Source organism: Wasmannia auropunctata, unplaced genomic scaffold, assembly GCF_000956235.1.
Source record: "Wasmannia auropunctata unplaced genomic scaffold, wasmannia.A_1.0 LD334186.1, whole genome shotgun sequence".
Classification (NCBI taxonomy): domain Eukaryota; kingdom Metazoa; phylum Arthropoda; class Insecta; order Hymenoptera; family Formicidae; genus Wasmannia; species Wasmannia auropunctata.
The window spans coordinates 592,484-610,530 of record NW_012028704.1 but is presented as its reverse complement, the minus strand read 5'-3'; the positions used below and the strand labels follow the sequence as shown (position 1 = coordinate 610,530).

The 18,047-nt window shown below is 36.7% G+C and overlaps 1 protein-coding gene and 1 long non-coding RNA gene across 2 annotated transcripts in view; one reads left to right on the top strand and one right to left on the bottom strand.

Annotated features, from left to right (window-relative positions):
• LOC105459497 (transmembrane protein 132C) overlaps positions 1 to 18,047 on the top strand; it is a 91,853-nt gene that overhangs the window by 40,519 nt on the left and 33,287 nt on the right. The gene's annotated exons all lie outside the window — the stretch shown is intronic.
• LOC105459495 lies at positions 14,873 to 16,404 on the bottom strand. Its single transcript, XR_975689.1, has 2 exons — positions 16,203 to 16,404; positions 14,873 to 16,119 (listed from the first exon to the last, which is right to left on the bottom strand). It is a non-coding gene; the product is annotated as an uncharacterized LOC105459495 (long non-coding RNA).

The following is an 18,047-nucleotide window of genomic DNA, read 5'->3' as shown; positions in this document are numbered from 1 at the left end:
GGGTTATGCTGGCGAGCTCGCTCTCTCGTTACCGTCGACGTCCTTCGAAAGTAGGAGTGCGCGGTCGAATCGAGAGAGACGAGTCGTCGGGTCGAGTATCGATTAGGTTGGTGTACGTAGGTAGAAGTCACCGAGATACTAAGAGGAAAAGCGGCGGCGGCAGTGGCGGTTGCGACGCTGCCGCTGTCGGGAGGATCGATCGTGTCCTCCGTACCCTCCCTTGTCCCCGACTGAAACAAATAAAATGGTAACAAATGCTGTCCCGAGACCGATTTCCAAGCAGCCCTTTTGGCCACTCGAACTGCTTCCTAGGTGTTTTAACATTCCGCGCGGAAACGGAAACATAATCGCAACAATAAGAACTTTTATAATGAGACAGTGCTCGTCGTTCCGCGACGTTGATTCTTTCTCTCTCCGACAGACGCGTATTTAATTAACATTGAAGACTCCTCTGCGGTTCGCGTTGGAACAGTAATATAAAATAATAGCTCATTAACAATTAAAGTAGAGCTTTACAAATAATGTCAGAAGATTATACGGAATGTCGCTGACTTATTGTGTCTTGGTAAATTTTGAATTAATATTTTTGTACTGAAAATTTGATAGGAAAATTGCCGCTTCTTGATCTTTTGATTTTTAATACGAATTAATTTATAATAAATCAGTTTTAAGATGAAATTATATTTGCGTAAATTCTATTTAAAATTAAATGATTTTATTTAAAATTACATGGGAGTGAATAGGAATATTATATTTCTTTTTATTTTTGGTATTTTATTCTTGAAAGCTTCGTCATTTTCGACTCAAATTATTTGTTTTTACGTTTTTGTTAATTAATTCCAAATCAGTCGGGAAATCTACAGATGATAAATAGTTCAGGACATTCTGTATAGCCAATATCTATAGGCAGAAGGACAGAGAATCTTTCGATTTCCGATTTTCCGAACAAATCTTCCTGCTGTTGAAATGGGAGATAAGTCATGATAAACGATGAACTCTCGAGGCGCGCGTTCTCGCTAAGGAAATATCGACACGAAATGTCGTAAGGAATAACGCCATGTGGCCATTTTCCGCCAATTCTAGGTCAATCTATTAGAAGCTTATATGATTGACGTGCAAAAAATATAAAATGTAATGAAACATTTTCTTTATTATTTTCTTGTTGCATAAATTATAATTATTTTCGTTAATTTATGAATTTACTATTTTTTTTGTGAATAAGTTAACATTTTTTTTTGTCATCATTGAAAGAATAACATTCTTGTCGCAGCATAAATAGAAGGATTGAAAAAAAGAACAAAAAGAAATACTACTCAAAATTAAAGTTTCAAGGAAACGTTTACTCGAGTAACAAAGAATAAGTAGTACTTGTCGTATCTCATAAACTAATGAAGAATTAATGAATAAATGATCAATGTCAAACAAGAAAATCTGATCTGATTTGTTAATATATAGCGTGATCTATTTTAGATTAATTAAATTGATTTCCAGATAATATTGTCGCACATACGGTTCTTTTTCTTATAATAACATGGTATAGCTAATTTAAACGTATTATTTTCAGCATTTTTTAAACTGCTACATTAGTTAAGCCAATATTAAATGAATTAAATCGTGTTTTTTCTTTTGTAAAAAATATCCCCTCTATCTTGCAAAGATTATTAAAATTTATTTACGACTTCTGCTTGAAAGTTAGAAAATTTGTTAATTTATCTTTAATGAATTTTCTTTGTCTGACTAAGTTTATCGCATTACTGTGTCTCGAGATCTGTAATCCTTATGCATAATGGTGAGTTTAATACATTTTTTAAATTTTCCACACTGTATGTGTTACCTTTGCTTTAATAAAGATATTTAATAGCACGCATTGTTTGCAGAGAGAGGGAGAGAGAGAGGAGGTTTGTCTAATTTATAATATTAAAAATGTTTAAATTGGATAGGTTTTTTGTCATATTAATCTAGAGTCAGTACGAAACTGTCAAAATCGAAGAAAATTACATATACAAATTTTAACGTATGTGCTAATAATATCATAACAATAATAATTTTGAAATATATAAGTATATAACCGACATTATTATTATTGCAGCATAATAATTATTGTATATGTATATGTTATTACGTATGTTAATATTTATATCGTAATTTTACTAGCGTGTTTGACTTAGCACAACCTCGAGTGGTGTTACGAAGGAAAGATTGATCGATCTTTACCTTTATAATAACACTTAAAAAGAGCACGAGGTCTAAGATACGCGATACGATTATATTTAGTTTCTGTTAGCCTTCCACTGATCTTCAGAGTGGAAAGTAATTATCGAACACAAACGGAGCATTACCTTAAGTTCACAATATCATCATATAAACGAGATGCGCTCTGTATGTCTTTAAAGCGATGAAAAATTCTCTCAACGAGGGGGAAAAGCTAGCGTTTCATATCTTTGTCGCATAACTTATTTTACTTGTTTTTCTCGTAAAACAGAATCATGGTTAAAGAGAAGACATCGTGTAAAGAACGATAAAAAGTTCGACAAAAGATTCCTCGAGGATACATGCTAAAATTTGTGTAGTAAAAAGGAAGAGTCTATAATAAGAGAGTGCATAAAATCTCTCGCTCCACGAATTATATGCATGTCCTTTAAACTCCTTATAAAATATATATTATTCTATTATATTACTAGAGCAGCACAATAACAAAATTTTAATTTGAATTGAAGACTAGAAATATATATTTTTAAATAGAAATTAGTTTTTTTCTTGTATACATATAGGACAATCTGTAAATTTTGCGAATGTTAAACGAAGGTATTTATGATGAAACTGATAAAGTTACCTTCCAAAAATTTTAAAAATTTTACGAGAAAAAATTTTTTTAGAGAAATATAGACATTTTTGGGAGATTTTAAACCATACCTTAATTTGTACAAACATCTAGCAGATCTAGCGCATTGGTATGAAAATAGCTTTAAATTAGCTGAATCTATGATTTCTATTTTACTTGACTAAGCAGTAATTATCTTGCTTTTTTCTTTTGTTTTTTGTTATATCTATTTATGTAAATTGACACTGAATTCATTGAAGATTCTGACTTTTATTCATATATTTTAGTGTTTAATTTATAATTTTATATGTTTAATTGTCAGCCGAAATCATATTTGTGATTTTGTAATAAATAAAACTCATAATTAAATTTGAAGCGTTAAATATCAGGTAAATATCAGCTATTGGACTTTCATTATTTACATATTTCTCGGAAAATACGTAGCGGCTTGTAAATCAATCTTGTAAGTAAATCAATTTATGTAAAATTTTATTTGTTAACCAAAATTTTCCTAGTGGCCATTTACTCGGTATGATAATTAATTTTCTTTAAAACTTTTTTTTAACAAAAACGTAAAAAAAATATTGTGACCAAATGAATATTATTATCGTTCGTGTTAACAGTATGATTATGTCGTCATGATTGAATGATTTTTGCCCGAGGATAACAAACGCGAATAAATGATTTTCTCCGTTGCTGTTAAATCGGTTTAATGAGCTCTTTACGCTTTTCATATATATATATATATATATATATATATATATACATACATATATTGATATTAACGTGTATAGAACGTGTACAACATAACATTAATACTACGTTCATCGGAATTTCACGAGCATCGATCGTAAGTACCGTCTGGCGATTTTGCATTCATCACGAGCGTATAAATTTTATTACGCGACGATACGCGACGAGGCTCGAATAACGAGCATATGTCGACAACGCAATGCTGTGAATCAAACATGTATACGAATTATGCGCGACAGAGAGACATTAAGTAGGTTCGAGCTTTCGACTTGTCTACCTTGAGGCTGTTCCATCTCTTGTGTCGTTGTACCTTCAAATGTAATTACAGACCCGCATTTCACGCTCACATAACTATGGGTATGTGTGCACTGTGCGTTTCCACTAAAATGTTTAATTCGTCTCTCGTCACCTATTCAGTTATGCTCGTTTCTTAACTTATCTGAGTTGTCTGACTTCTTGCTCTTTCGCCACATTGGTGTGGTATAATTAGACAATCCGCTCCTTGAATTCCCGCTCGTATCGTGTCGCCAGAAGAAATAAATTACAACTAAGTTAAGCTCTACACTAAATTGGATTAGAGACAATATCAAAGAGCTTTTTGCAATAATAGTATCTTATAATGATAAAAAATATTGAATTAACAGAGTTAATTTTGACTTTACATTGTTGTCCTATTTCTGGAAATGATTTAGGAATGTAACAAAATACTAGCTGCAACGACCAGTAATTTTTGTTGTCTTTTTGCAACATTAAAAATATAATACTTAGTATAAGATGACTATCTTTATATCACTATTTCGAAGTTATATCGAGACTTGCCATCACTAAATTGCGCTTTTGAAGTTTTCGATAACGTGACGAGCTAAGTTTATCGTAAAATGATGTCGCAAGAAATGGCATAATATTTTAATTAAATTATTCTTATGTATAATGTACAACGGTACTGCTAATAAAAATGCTTACACGTTGAAATGGAAAAATGAATTTATTAAGACAAAAAGATCGCATTCCTTATCGATATATGGGAATATTATATTATATCGTATGAATATATATTATCGAGAGATAAATTCTTTTCAATTTGTAAAGTTTTGTAGCAATCAGAGAACATAAAAAAAAAATTATTTAAAAGAATGAATGTTCTATATAGCTTTGCGTTTTCCAATTTAATTGTTGTAATGCATATTTGATGCGTTATAAAAACAAATAAATACTTTGTGGTCTGAGATTTCAACTTTTAAATTTATGAATATTTAAGAATCTTAGCGACATTAAGATGTGAGCTCCAGATTTTTAGAAACTCGAATTTTGCAAGCGTCACAAGGACTTATTGAGAAATGATCGAGAAACGTACCGCGAGGTAGGAAATGGCAACGACAAAATAAGATTATCGCAGGTTATCCGCTTTCACGTGGAGAGAGAATTTTCAGCAAGAATTTATGTGGAGCAAGACGCGCGCAATTTTTGCACATCATATATTTCTGGCTGTTTCGCGTTGTGGTGGATACGTATCGCACGCGTTTCCATAAAGCGGATCTCCTTTTCGGAAGTTCCGGCACGAAAAGTGGAAGTCGCGTCGCGTTGTGTCGCGACCGACGCGACGTCCCGGGAAGGCTGTTGAACCCACCGCGCGCTTTTCCTTATCCCGAGACGCGGAATTACTTCGGCCGTGGAACGTGCGCGATAAGCTGCACGAGCGTATGCCGTGCGGCGTGACGGAAAATGGGCGCGAGCATCTATTTTCGTTCCCGGGTCACGTAACTATCGCGAGCTGCAGACATATATTATATGCTACCTTATACTCACCGTCGCGCTGCGCCACACCGGTATTCATCCCGCTCACGGTCGCGGCCTACGACGATATTCCACGTCTACCGAACGACGTACCTAATGAGCCGTCATTTTAATCTGCGTTAACGACATCCCGCTTTGCGTTTCACTCAATTAAACTCGCCGGGAGTTTAATTTAGCCAAACATGCCAGATTATATTTAACGAGCATGGTTGAACGATGTGCTTGGTGCGAACATCGTCAGGACGAAACAAAAAGTTTGGTTCCATCTGACAATGTTAATAAAATTCTATTCTTTGTTATTATTCAACAACATTTCTATATGCATATGAGCTGAACTGTTCAGATAATAATCATGTTTATATGTATAGGTATTTTATTTTTATGAAAGATTATTTAACATATAATCATTAATAAATCAATGATTATATGTTAAGTAATCTTGTAACACAAATGAAATTACATGATTTATCTTCACACTTAATTATTTTATTTTTTTTATTTTATATTAGATACATTTACTTGTTTTTCATATTATGCATACGTACATTGTCTTAGAGTTATTCCAGAACATCTTATTTAATTAACAGAACAAACTTGGTAAATTTGGGTTAGCCATATTTTGAATAAAATTTTATTAGTCATTATTGCAAGATAATAACTTATTAGATTAGATTTATATATAAATATATATATATGTATATTTATATATATAATATATATATAATATATATATAATATATATATAATATATATATAATATATATATAATATATGGTTAAAAATCGGAAACGCACACACACAGCGGAACATTAATGTAGAAAAATTCCAGTTATGCCAGTGTCATAGAATTTGCTATGCAAATTTTATGTCGAGAGTATCCATCGAGCTTTCGTGGCTGCCGCTCATGGATGCAATCTGTGCACCGAGATGGAAGACAATGTTGCACCAGGTGCTAGATACAACTACCGGTGTCACTAGCGGGTGATTTAGTCGTGCTTCTATAATTAGTCTCAGTTCTAATAACCGACACCTTGGCCGATTCGCGAACTAACTTCGCCGATTGCACGGGCACAAATCTTGACCGATTGGCGTTATTTGGATTATTGCGCGAAATTAAATTCTCTTGCGATTATTTAGCTGGACAGCTAATCCAAAATACCGTTAATTTATGATACCAACTATAGTAAATCTGGCATGTGCTGCGATATAATGTGAATTCTAATAAGCGTACATATTGTGTAGAGGAGGGACTTTGCAGCTAACTAATTACTCGTATTTTATTAGTTGCGATGTTTCCCAGCTTTCAGCTCTTAACGAATATTAACCAAAATTAATTATGTAAATGGCTCAATTCGTTTATCTCGCTTGGTAATATGTATTTTCTACAAGTAGAAAGGAATATACATTGAAATTAAAATTCATATTATCAACTGGTGTCCATATTCGCGCAAATTTCGTAATGCCACAATAATATTAATTTTAATTTTAATAATAATAATTTGTGTTTGACAAATCAATTTTTTCTTGGTATTTAGCGATAAGCATTTAGCGATATATCAGTATATTTTTATAATATATTTCAGTTAAAGCAATTTGAAAAAGTCACGTTTGTGTGAATTAAGTAAAAGATAAAATTTTATTACTGAATCATGGTTAGAAGCTTAACGTAGAATGTATACAAAATGTAAATTTTTAGAGAAATATATTTAAAATGTTTGTATTTTCAAAATTTAGATGAAACAATATTTTATCAAAAATTGATCGTATCTCTAGGCACAAGATAATTTAAGCAGAAATATAATTTGTAAATTCGCTTTCTATAAAAAGCTCTGGCGCGGCATTCTTATAAATTCAACCCCGTTTTTGTTCCTACATTCTCCTTCCGATATTAGTTATTAAAGTCGCGCCGTTTCGCTTCTCGTGCAACTGTTACAGTCGCATGCATTGCGCCTGCCGCCTATTCATTGTCGGTATCAGATGCACCGAGGAGCGCTGCCACAAGCGCCGTAATACTTGCAGCTAGGCGCCGGAAGTACCTATATGCGAACGCAGTTGCCGCGCCGCGCGCCGGTCGACCGACTTGTCCTGCAATTACTTGCACGGAAACTCATGAAAGCAGGTCGAAGAACGAAGAAGTCGGCTGCTGTCGCCTTTAGCATTGTTCGTGAAAGCAAAGGAGTCAAAAGTCATTGCCATTTAGTCCATATGTAACGACGATACGTCGTCAGAATTATCTAACGTTTGTATTCTGCAGAATTCGCCCCAGAGGACATTGTAACATCTTGAACGATATCTCAAAATTGTAAAAACATTTTACAAAATTATTAGAAAGACGAGAATTCGAATAACTTTGAAATGTTTTTGCTTTTCATTCTTTGCGTAAAATTAACACTAAGATTCTATTACTTGAAAATATTTTCCGCATGCGCGCGTGCGAATACGCGAGTGTACGTAGATTCTTGGAGATAAAATTTCAATATTCACACGCACGCAGGCGGGACATTCATTTTCCGCTTAACGCTCAGCAGAACGATGGTACAGTTAAAACGTTCGCCCAAAACCATCCTAATAATTCAGCCAGCACCGCTCGCAATCCTCTCACGCACATAAATTTCTCTCGTCGTCGCCATTAGCGCGCGATTTCGTTGTTCACCGACGTCCGTACCGACCGCTAAGTCTCCGCTCGACGTGAATCGTCTCGCTGCAAGAGGGAAGAAAAAGGGAGCGAACGTTACGTTCGAACAATTCATCTCTTTCGATTAATAACCGTCCGGTAGTGTGACTGCATTTTTTCTTTATTTCACGACGCTGTATGTCACAGGGTGATATACCGGCAGCGACTTCGATTTTATGGGTTTCACGACGCTTATTACCCCCCGTGCCCACAGCTCGTAGCCGACTTTCATTCAATGGACGATTGATGCGGCGGGACGTCGACGTCCCGGCGGTCCCGGCGCGGCGGCGGCGGCGGCGGTGTGGTGGCGGTGCGGCGGCGGTCATGCCAAGGCCATTCCCGAAGGACGACGAAATTGCTTCCGCTCGCTATTCGAATCCAAGGCCCCTGATATTCGTGCTGGAATCGGAGCTCGCGATGAAACGGAGGGGGATGATACGCCGCGCCGTGTATAACGCGGCCGCGAATTGCGGCAGACGGGCGGCGCGCACGCTCTTTTTCCGCGGCGCGGCGCACCCGCGGCTGGCGATCGATCGATTGAAAACTATTTCAGCGATTACCCTCCGAGATGTACGCCGGAGGGAAATGCCCGGCATCCAGAGAAAGAGAGAGAGAGAATGGATTTAAAGAAAGAAATGGCAAACAGTTACTCAGGAAATTTGCTCGCAATTTTTCTCTAACAAAACTCTGATCGTATATAGCTTGTTGATTTCTGATGGATTTGTTAATATTGTTTCTCAAAAATGTGCTGATGATTATCAACGATCTCTCCTGGACAAGTTCTCTTCTTTAACGAGAATTTTATTTGATCACATATCTTCATTAATTTATTGATAACAATAGGAATGCAGATATAAAGTGTTTTAAGATGAGATATAACTGTAGTAAATTTACATCGAACGAATTGAACGAGAATTTAATTGTATGTTACTTATTTATTCTCTTAAGTTGTAATTCGTTCATTACTTATAAATCACTAATCGAGTTGATAGAATATGAGCTGAGAAAAAGTCAAAAGCGTGTTGTCTTTGGAATACTTTTTACACATGTGTCGGAAGGCAACGCAGGGAAGCCTGAGCGGTGCGCTGAATAGGAATGTTTCATTTATGCATCGCGACAAAAGCGATAGAGGCCGCGTATCGAGAAATGTATATGTGCCGACGCACGGGTAATAGAATGAGGGTCGCAATAATGCAAAGGGAGGAATGGGGTCGGATCGATCATTGATTCTGATGTGGTGGTGGAGGACACCGGTGGTGGCGGGCGTTCGATTTTCAGAGGGCTGTCGATCTCTGTTGTTTGCTCAGCACCATTTGTATTCCATTGAGAGTGTCGGAGGTAGTCGGCGTATTGGTCTTATTGTTCTAGGTAATTCATCGAGCTTTCATCGCGTTTGTAAAAATATTGACGGTGCGCAAGTATAGTGGTATGTATGTTCATCGAGGTCGCGGCCGTGGATGATTGTGCGCGTATCTCGAGCAATACCTCTGATTTATACGAAATTAGGTCAAACATTCAGATTTACGACACTTCGAATGTGCGAACTTGCGTATCACAAACCTCCCCCGGAATTTCACATTTTTTTTCACTGACATTTCGTATTATCCGCAGATTTTAAATTCGGCGATTAAATTGAAATTTCTGTACGTGACGTAAATATCAACACCTCAATTTGCGGAACTATATATTTATATTAGATAAAATCTGCTCCATTTAAGATAACAGATATGACCACTTGCCGAAGCGGACTCTCTGCTGAAAATATTTTATCGTAAAATTGTTATGAGGCTAGATGCGTCCTAATTGTAGTAGATTGGCCGAAATTGAACGAGTAGATATTAAAAGCTGCACATGGGAGTCGAATAATCGATCGGCTAGTTAAATTTTAAAAGGTTCGACGTGTCCCCTCGTAAAATGAAGTACGTTTTCAATGTTTCATCGATCGTGGTTATTGCAGTTTAAGTTCGCTGAAAGCATGTGTTAAATTCCCTGCGGAGGACTTGGGCGGAATTTTCCACGAATTATAGAGAGGCTTTGGATTAGGATACAAAATTTATGTAAAAATAGCTTATTGGATATAACTTATTATCTCCTTTAAATTACACATTCGGACAATTCTTTGAGCTGAGAAGCTATGAAGAGTAGCATCTAAGATAACTTATCTGTGACACGACAAACTAAGAATTTAAATAACAAAAAGGAACAATCATATCTAATTGCAATATCATTAACAATTTAATAATTTCTTGAAAAAATAAGATAGAAACTGGTATTACATAATTAATTTTTTTAGAATGAAATAGGAAATTAATCTTTTGATGAGTAAAGATTTTCTTTTTTCCTTATTACACTAAAGATGATCATTTTCGTATTAAGGTTATATAAGGCATTCTGAAATCTATTCGATTTACTATCTATCTCTCATAAAAGTACAACAATCCTTGCCACGATTCGTGATACTGTAAAGCTCGTTGCTTGTATCGTTATTCTTGTATATCCATCGACAGTTGTTTAAAGAAAATGGAATATGACAACGGCGTGGCGGCGGCAGGCGGCGGCGGTTCGTGCAAATCAATCGAATCGCTCCATGTCGAGTCTCGTTCCGTTCGTCTCTTGTCGCTTCCGCTTGTCTTGGCCTTCACTTCCGTCCTTCCCTCCGTAAACGCGCGTGCACAATGTCAGATTCGCAGACCAAGCGGATTTACTGCGCCCAACAGATAAACATACCGCCGACGTTCCCGCATATTCTGAAACTATACGCGAAGGCGGCGATTCGCACGCAGCCGCACGATCTTCTACGATGGACCGCCGCGTATTTCCGCGCTCTAGCGAACGGCGAGGTGCCTCCGGCGAAGGTACATTCCTTTTTGTGCAAACACGTCGTTCCCGCGTCAGTCGAGCTCTGCGATCTCCTTTTCTACTCGTATTACCTTTCCTCGGATCCATTATTCATCGTGCAACATGCGCAATTTCATGTTATGAGGAAAACTTAGCTTTGAAAAAACTAACGTAAGGATTTTAAATTCCGCGAGAAATTTTGAAATTGGACTTACGCGCTAGAGCTCCATCTCGGCAAATTTTTCTAATAGTAATGATAGTCTACTTTTCGCTCTAACAAGTTTCTTTTTAAGAAATATTGATGGGACTGTGTAAATATTTATTCTAATGTAAAAGAGAAAAGAGAAAGCAATAACTTTTTGATAACTAGAATTCTATGGACCTAAACATTTTTTTTTGTTATTATTAATCCAACTTTTATTTTTTTCTTCTTCTTCCCTATGTTTTCAAATTCGGACAGCGGAAATATTCTTATTGGAAAATATTTCTAAAAATATTTTGTAGAAGGCAAAAATTAATGAAAATTCCATGCGCGCCAATCGATCTATTACATCGCTCTTGCGAATATTCATTATTATATATTATTCGTAAAGCGGGTCAAAGTAAGGCACGTTCATCTCCGGAGTTCGTCCATCCGCGTTCTTCCGATGGATGTCTGTAATTATAAGTTTGCGCAATTCTAGTTGTAGGATAACAGAATTAAAGAGAAGTTACGAACCGGTGGGCCGCGCGATCTTTCTCTCTAACGCAATTGATCGATAATTAAAAGTTAACATCCGCGGCATCGAAATATGTTTAAGAATTAAGTATATTAGAGAATTAATATTTTATTGAAGCTACATTAATTCTTAAATTCGATGTTTTGTGCGTAAATTATTTCTTCCGTAATCATATTAACCGCAATATTATTATTCTCGTAATTAATATCATTTATCATTATTCGTGCGTTATCGACAAATTTGCAAACTCTTCATATAACGCAATTTAATGAATATAATTGTTGCATAGGTTGACGAAATTAATTCGATGGCCAATCAAGTTTTTTACAGTCATATCGATTGTCATTATTTTTAATTTTATTTGTGCAAAATTTATTTTTGTACGTATCAAATATTTAGTAAAATTTCTAAATTTTGTTAACTTTTACTTGTTGCAAATTAAAAACGTCACATATATTCTCTTAATGACAAGTTTATCTCAAATTTAATGTGGATGTTATTCTATCCTTTGCTCAAAAATTCGTTTGGCCAGAGCTTTTTGATGTTAAATGTTAAATAACTTCTCAATTATACTATGGCTTAAATGTTCGCAAACGTGAAATTGGTTTCAATTTTGTCAAATTATACGTTGCTAAAGTTGCACCAATGTATCCTCTCGTGAAACATCCATGGTGCTCTATACCATTTTCCTCTTCACTCCTCTCTCTCTCTCTCTCTCTCTCTCTCTCTCTTTCTTCATGACATTCGTGCATTTTACCGATTAATTTACAGTGCGCGTAATCTAATTTGCAACTATTATTCACAACAACGCGCGCACGCGTCATCGTTATCATTGTTAACTTGAATTCCTCGTTTATCTGTGGCATATCGCGTTACCGCGCAGCTGACACGCGATACCTGTTTATAGCGCGATATTTCCGACGTACGTACGTACGTACATCGCTTTCAGAATAGGAAGCGAACGAGGGAGAGAGCACTGAAGACAAATATCAGCGTAATTCGTGCTCCTCAGAACGAGAAGCGTTTCAACGGAAATGCCGCGCGACAGACACGTCTAGTACGCGGTGAAATCGATTCGTAACGATTTCGCATTACGCATAATGTATATACGTACGCACGACGGACACATTATCGATCACCAAACTACGGTCGATTGGTAACTGCCGTGAATAATCTCGGCCGCCACGATATTGTCCCTATAGGACAGACTGGAGTATCCACCCTTTATGCACCCCTCGGGCATCACGCCCGGCTACCTGAGGACCCTACTCAACAGATTCGGTCATGTGAACAAGGTTTGCCTGAAAGCCCTCCTGCAGGAATGGCAAGGGTTGGATTTACCCGAGACAAGTCTTTATCAGCTTTTTACGGTCGCCGAGTTATTGCAGGATAAAGACCACTGTGACTTTTATCGATTCCTCGCGGTCGCCTGTGGATTTTTAGGAAATGTGAGTTATAAACGCCACCAGTGGAACAATATCTCTTTATAGCGTGTTCGACTGTGTCTGATATCGGAATCGGAAAACATGACGGATTTTTCTCTCGGATTTTTTTTTCGCGAAAGTATCGCATTTTTAGAAATATTACTTTTTATCGAACCATTAACATGTATCATTGTTGCGTTATGCTTTGTAGCATAATGTATATTGAGAATATTTGTTATGCAAAACGGCACATGTTTATATTCAGGAAAAATGGAGTGTTATTGGTTTGTACGTGCCGCTGTGAAAGTTAGAATAAACTAAAAATGTGATATTTACTGGATATCAGTCCATATGAGCGACACCTGTCAGCTTTTTAACTTTTAACACAGCAGTAATAATAGAAGAGCCATTAACTGTATTGGACATCGCGAATAAAACAATTTGGAATCACGATTGATTAAAAGATGTAGTAATGCCTTGCTACATATGCGTTACAATCAATACTTTTTAATCTTTTTGGCGAAAAATATAGGATAAAAATGTTCACGAGAATGAAATAATTAACAAACGTCAGATAAAATATTTGTCTGGATTTTTTTACTCTTTAAACACATATGTCGCTAAATATGTAACGTTAGAAAATATATGTATAACTCTTGAGATTTTTACATTTAACGAAAATTATGAAATCCCTTCTTTTCTGCATTTTTATATCTTATGTTTACGTTAAAGAAATTCAATCGGCTTGAAATTAAGTGAACGTTATTAGTTGCGTCCGGTCGTGGTTATAACTTACCCTGTATTACGCCCGCTTTAGAATCTTCTCGAGACGATGATATACGTATGCGAGCTACTGACGCACGAGCCGGAAGGCGGCTCGGCCATGATACCCTTGAGGATTTTCCTGGATCTCTATGGATATCTGGCGGATCTCGATTGCGGCGGCGAGCGTCGCAAAGCCGAGCGCGCCGATTTCCCGCGCGACGCGACAACGTCCGTTTCGAAGCCGTCGTCCGGCACGATCGATTTGACGACGAGAGCTCGCAGCTGCGAGTTCACAGCGACGGAAGAGGTATCGCGACATTTCTCTTCCAGTTGAATAAAATATCCGGCCTGACGCGACTCTCGTTCAGTAACTCGGGGTAACTTTTCATTTTATCTCATCGGATCGCGCGAAAAAATCGCTTCGGCGACCATTAATAAGATAATTCTATAGAATATCCTATTTTTTTACCTCTCTCTCTCTCTCTCTCTCTCTCTCTCTCTCTATCAGAGGATTTATAACTTTACGAGTAAGAAATAGGTCAATTAGGAAGAAATATGGGAAGAAATCCTGGAAATTTGCAGAAAGTCAACTCGTTGTTTTTCGTGAAATTCGAAATTAATCTTTATAATGCAAAAATATCGAGAATGAGCAACATGTGCAAAGATTCCATTATTACATGTGTAATAATTCGAGATACGATTCGTATAACATTTGATACCTAAATACTGCGTACAAGGACATTTTCTCAGGAATAAACAATTTATATATATTTGTCGTTGAAATAAATATAGACTAGATTTATATATGATAATATTTTGATTCTGACAATGAGCAGATTTGACATTTATTTATAACTCATGCACGCACTAGTGAAGCTATTTGGATTAAGCATATATAACATGCACTTTAACCGAGCGCTACATTGTAGTTTTGTGGATATAATTATAACAAAGTTATAACTGTCTTTCTCTAAAGAGAACAATGGGAACATGTTCATGTACTTCTGCATATTTTATAATGATTTAATAATTGCAAGGCGTATTTCTCTTTATTTGGTGTATGTTTAAAAGGAAACTTGCGACGTTTTAATCGTTATGTGACACAAATTCACCTTTATTAATTATAATATAATTTAGCAATATTTAAATAACTGATTAATTAAGGCATTAATATGACATGCTAATAATTCTCTATTTTAACGTATAAATATTAAATTGATACATACATTTAGTATTATGCTAAAATAAATAGATCGCAATATATGTTGGAATCGTGATATGGAAGTTACAGTTGGGAAATTACAGGCATGTAATAACGCGCGCGTGATGAGTAAAATTTAATAAATTTTCGGAGTAAAATTTTGCCAATAAGCTTGCGTATGCGCGGAGTAAGCTGCTTTCGCCATACAATATCCACTCTGGACTGCTAACTACTTCTCATTACAAGCAGTACTGCATATTTCATATACGCATTTGCGTTTCGGACCCGCTTTTCGGAGCAAGCGCAAAATTAACCGGTTCACATGAAGATTACGGAAAATATTAACAACTTTGTGCAACTTTCTACGGAAGTGACTTGGAAATTTCTGAATTAATGCATCGTGATCGTGGACTTTACGCGGCACTGCGATAATATAAGTCATATAAGAAGATTATAATCCATGTTGTGTAAAATACATTAAATGAAACGCGTTAAATCAAATCGCGAATATTAAACATATCTGTATTCAGAATATATGTATGTTGTTTAATAAGATATTAGCTCTTTTAGTATTCATATGCTTTTGATAATAGTTTACATTTTTGAAAATTTCGTATTTTTTCAATAACATCAGCATCGCCAAATCTTAAAGTTTTGACAGTATTAGAAATTGACACGCAACATAAAATTTTGTCAAATATAAATTTAAGTTACATTCAAAATTATTTATTTAATGAGAATGTTAACTATCAAATTTAATTGGATTGCATGGCGAAGAACCATATAATTAGCTTTGTCGAAACTACATTAAATGTAATGTAGTTAGACAGATAATTTCCTTTTGTCGACGTTTCGACTTTATTGAGCGATCGACTCGTATTCAATCAAGCACGTATCAGGAGGAGGCGAGAAGCACTGACGAGGATGTTTGCGGGAAAGCGCTTCGCGAAAAGCGACCTTCGGAAAGCCTCGAGATCTTGAAGGATTACGGGGATGACCCGAAGCACTCCGACATCGACATAGTGTTGGCGAGACAGTCTGTCGCCAGCGATAAAACCGAAATTGAGATCGAATCGATTGATGGTCACGTTTTCCGAGGAAGGACGAACGAGGTATGCCCGTCGGGCACGCTGGAAAAACGCCGGAAAAACGATCAGTCACTTTGAATTTTGTGACCGGGCGATTACGTCGTAAAATATACGGGGTATCCCACTGTGTATCTTCATCGATTTGTGAAAAGTAAACTTTGATCTCGATAGATGTACTCTTTGTGCAATGACAATATGTGTAAAGAAGTAGCATTTAGATATTTCCAAACACTTGAAAATTTTCCGAGGGTGCAGTCTACGTGTAAACTTTTTATTAATTTTTTTATTAAATAGTTATACGTGAAATTTAAGCAACTTTATTATATTACACGCTGTTTGTTAAATTTCAATTTCTCATGATAAACAGTTGAAACATTGTTTAGTCAGCGGTCGAAACGAAGTTCGAGGATCTTGATCTCGCTCCTTCAATCATCGATCACGTCGAGCATAATGGCGATACTACCGAGAGCTTTCGGAAACGCGACGATGAACAAGAGACAACTGATGATGCATTCGGGTTTAACTTGGAGAGCGAGGAGAGAGTCGTGAGCGAAGCGGAAGCGTTCAACTACGAAACTACGATTACTCGGATCGATCCCGAAAACTCGTCGGAGATCTACCTCGGCAAACCCGAGAGCGACCAGACGCCACCGCTCGACCCGCTGAAAGAGTTCCTGAAGAGGATGCGGGCGGAGGTGGAGGCGGGTCGTCTGGAAACAATCTTCCGGGTATCTGGAATCGGTCCGCCGGTGTCGCCCGAGCGTGTAACAGCTGTTGGACTGTGGCTGGCGGACTGCGCGCGTCGCCAGGAGGGTCTGGTCGGGCCGCGTAATATCCGACACTTTCTTTGTCCGAATCTCGATGATATTCTCGAGTGTGATTGCACATAACTATCGTAAAACGTTTCTTCCTCACAATATGGCGTTTTTCGCGATCGAAGCAATCGGATTGAAGTGATTTTTAATCGTAAGATTTTTTTTTATTAATGAAAGTATAAGCTTTTACATAATATGTTAGTCATGTTACAAAGAATAATGAGAGAATAAGATTTAAAAGCTTCTCAATGTTGAAAAATATTATCCGTATTTTTTTTTCATGAAATAAAAAATTCCTTTAAGTATAATTGCGAAATTATTCTAGCATTAATTTCAATAATTTCATTATATTGAAGAAGTAATAAGTTCGATCCACCTTTCATATGAGATTTCTAATTATTATATACAAATTAGCTGCCTGTTGCATTCTACGTTGCGTTTCATTTGTTATATAATCATCGGTATTGTATAATTACCTTTGATATATCATGTACGGGATTGCGGTTGAAACGTTAACAATATATCGAATAACATTTATCTTGATGATTATTATCGTAAAAGAACGAGTAGCCAGCTTGAAGAACACGTGCAACATTAAATTATAAATCGTTGTATCGTTCACAATTTTCTGCTTATTCGTGTTTCTGTCTTGTTGCACGTACAAGAAAAGTACTAATAGAAAACAAGTAATGGAAGAAAAGTAATAGATTCCGGTGACGAGACAGAAATACACGTATAAAATCTATCGTCTCCTCCAGCGCAGCGGAAGTGATCGATATTCTTTGAGGGCACGTGTCCGTTATTTTCCGTAACCGTCTGTTCCAGCGTGCGTTTTGTCAATTCGCCGTATTGGCTACCGTATCAGTAACAACAACTCGACAATCGATTATTGGTCGAGTTATTATTGGTATCACGGTTGCACAATATTGACGTATGCCGGTCAGCTCCAGGGTTCATAACCCACTCACTCTACTCGCACCCGCCTCTTCTAGCCCTATGGGATTTACTTTGATATCAAGCGCTATCACACGATCGCGCTGTCGAAACAAACAGTGTACGACAAGCACGTGCCCATTGAGTGTGCTGCATTCTCTTTAAGGGTGGCGCAAATGGAGACTGCCACTCTCGCCACTTCGACTACGAGAGGAGGAGGAG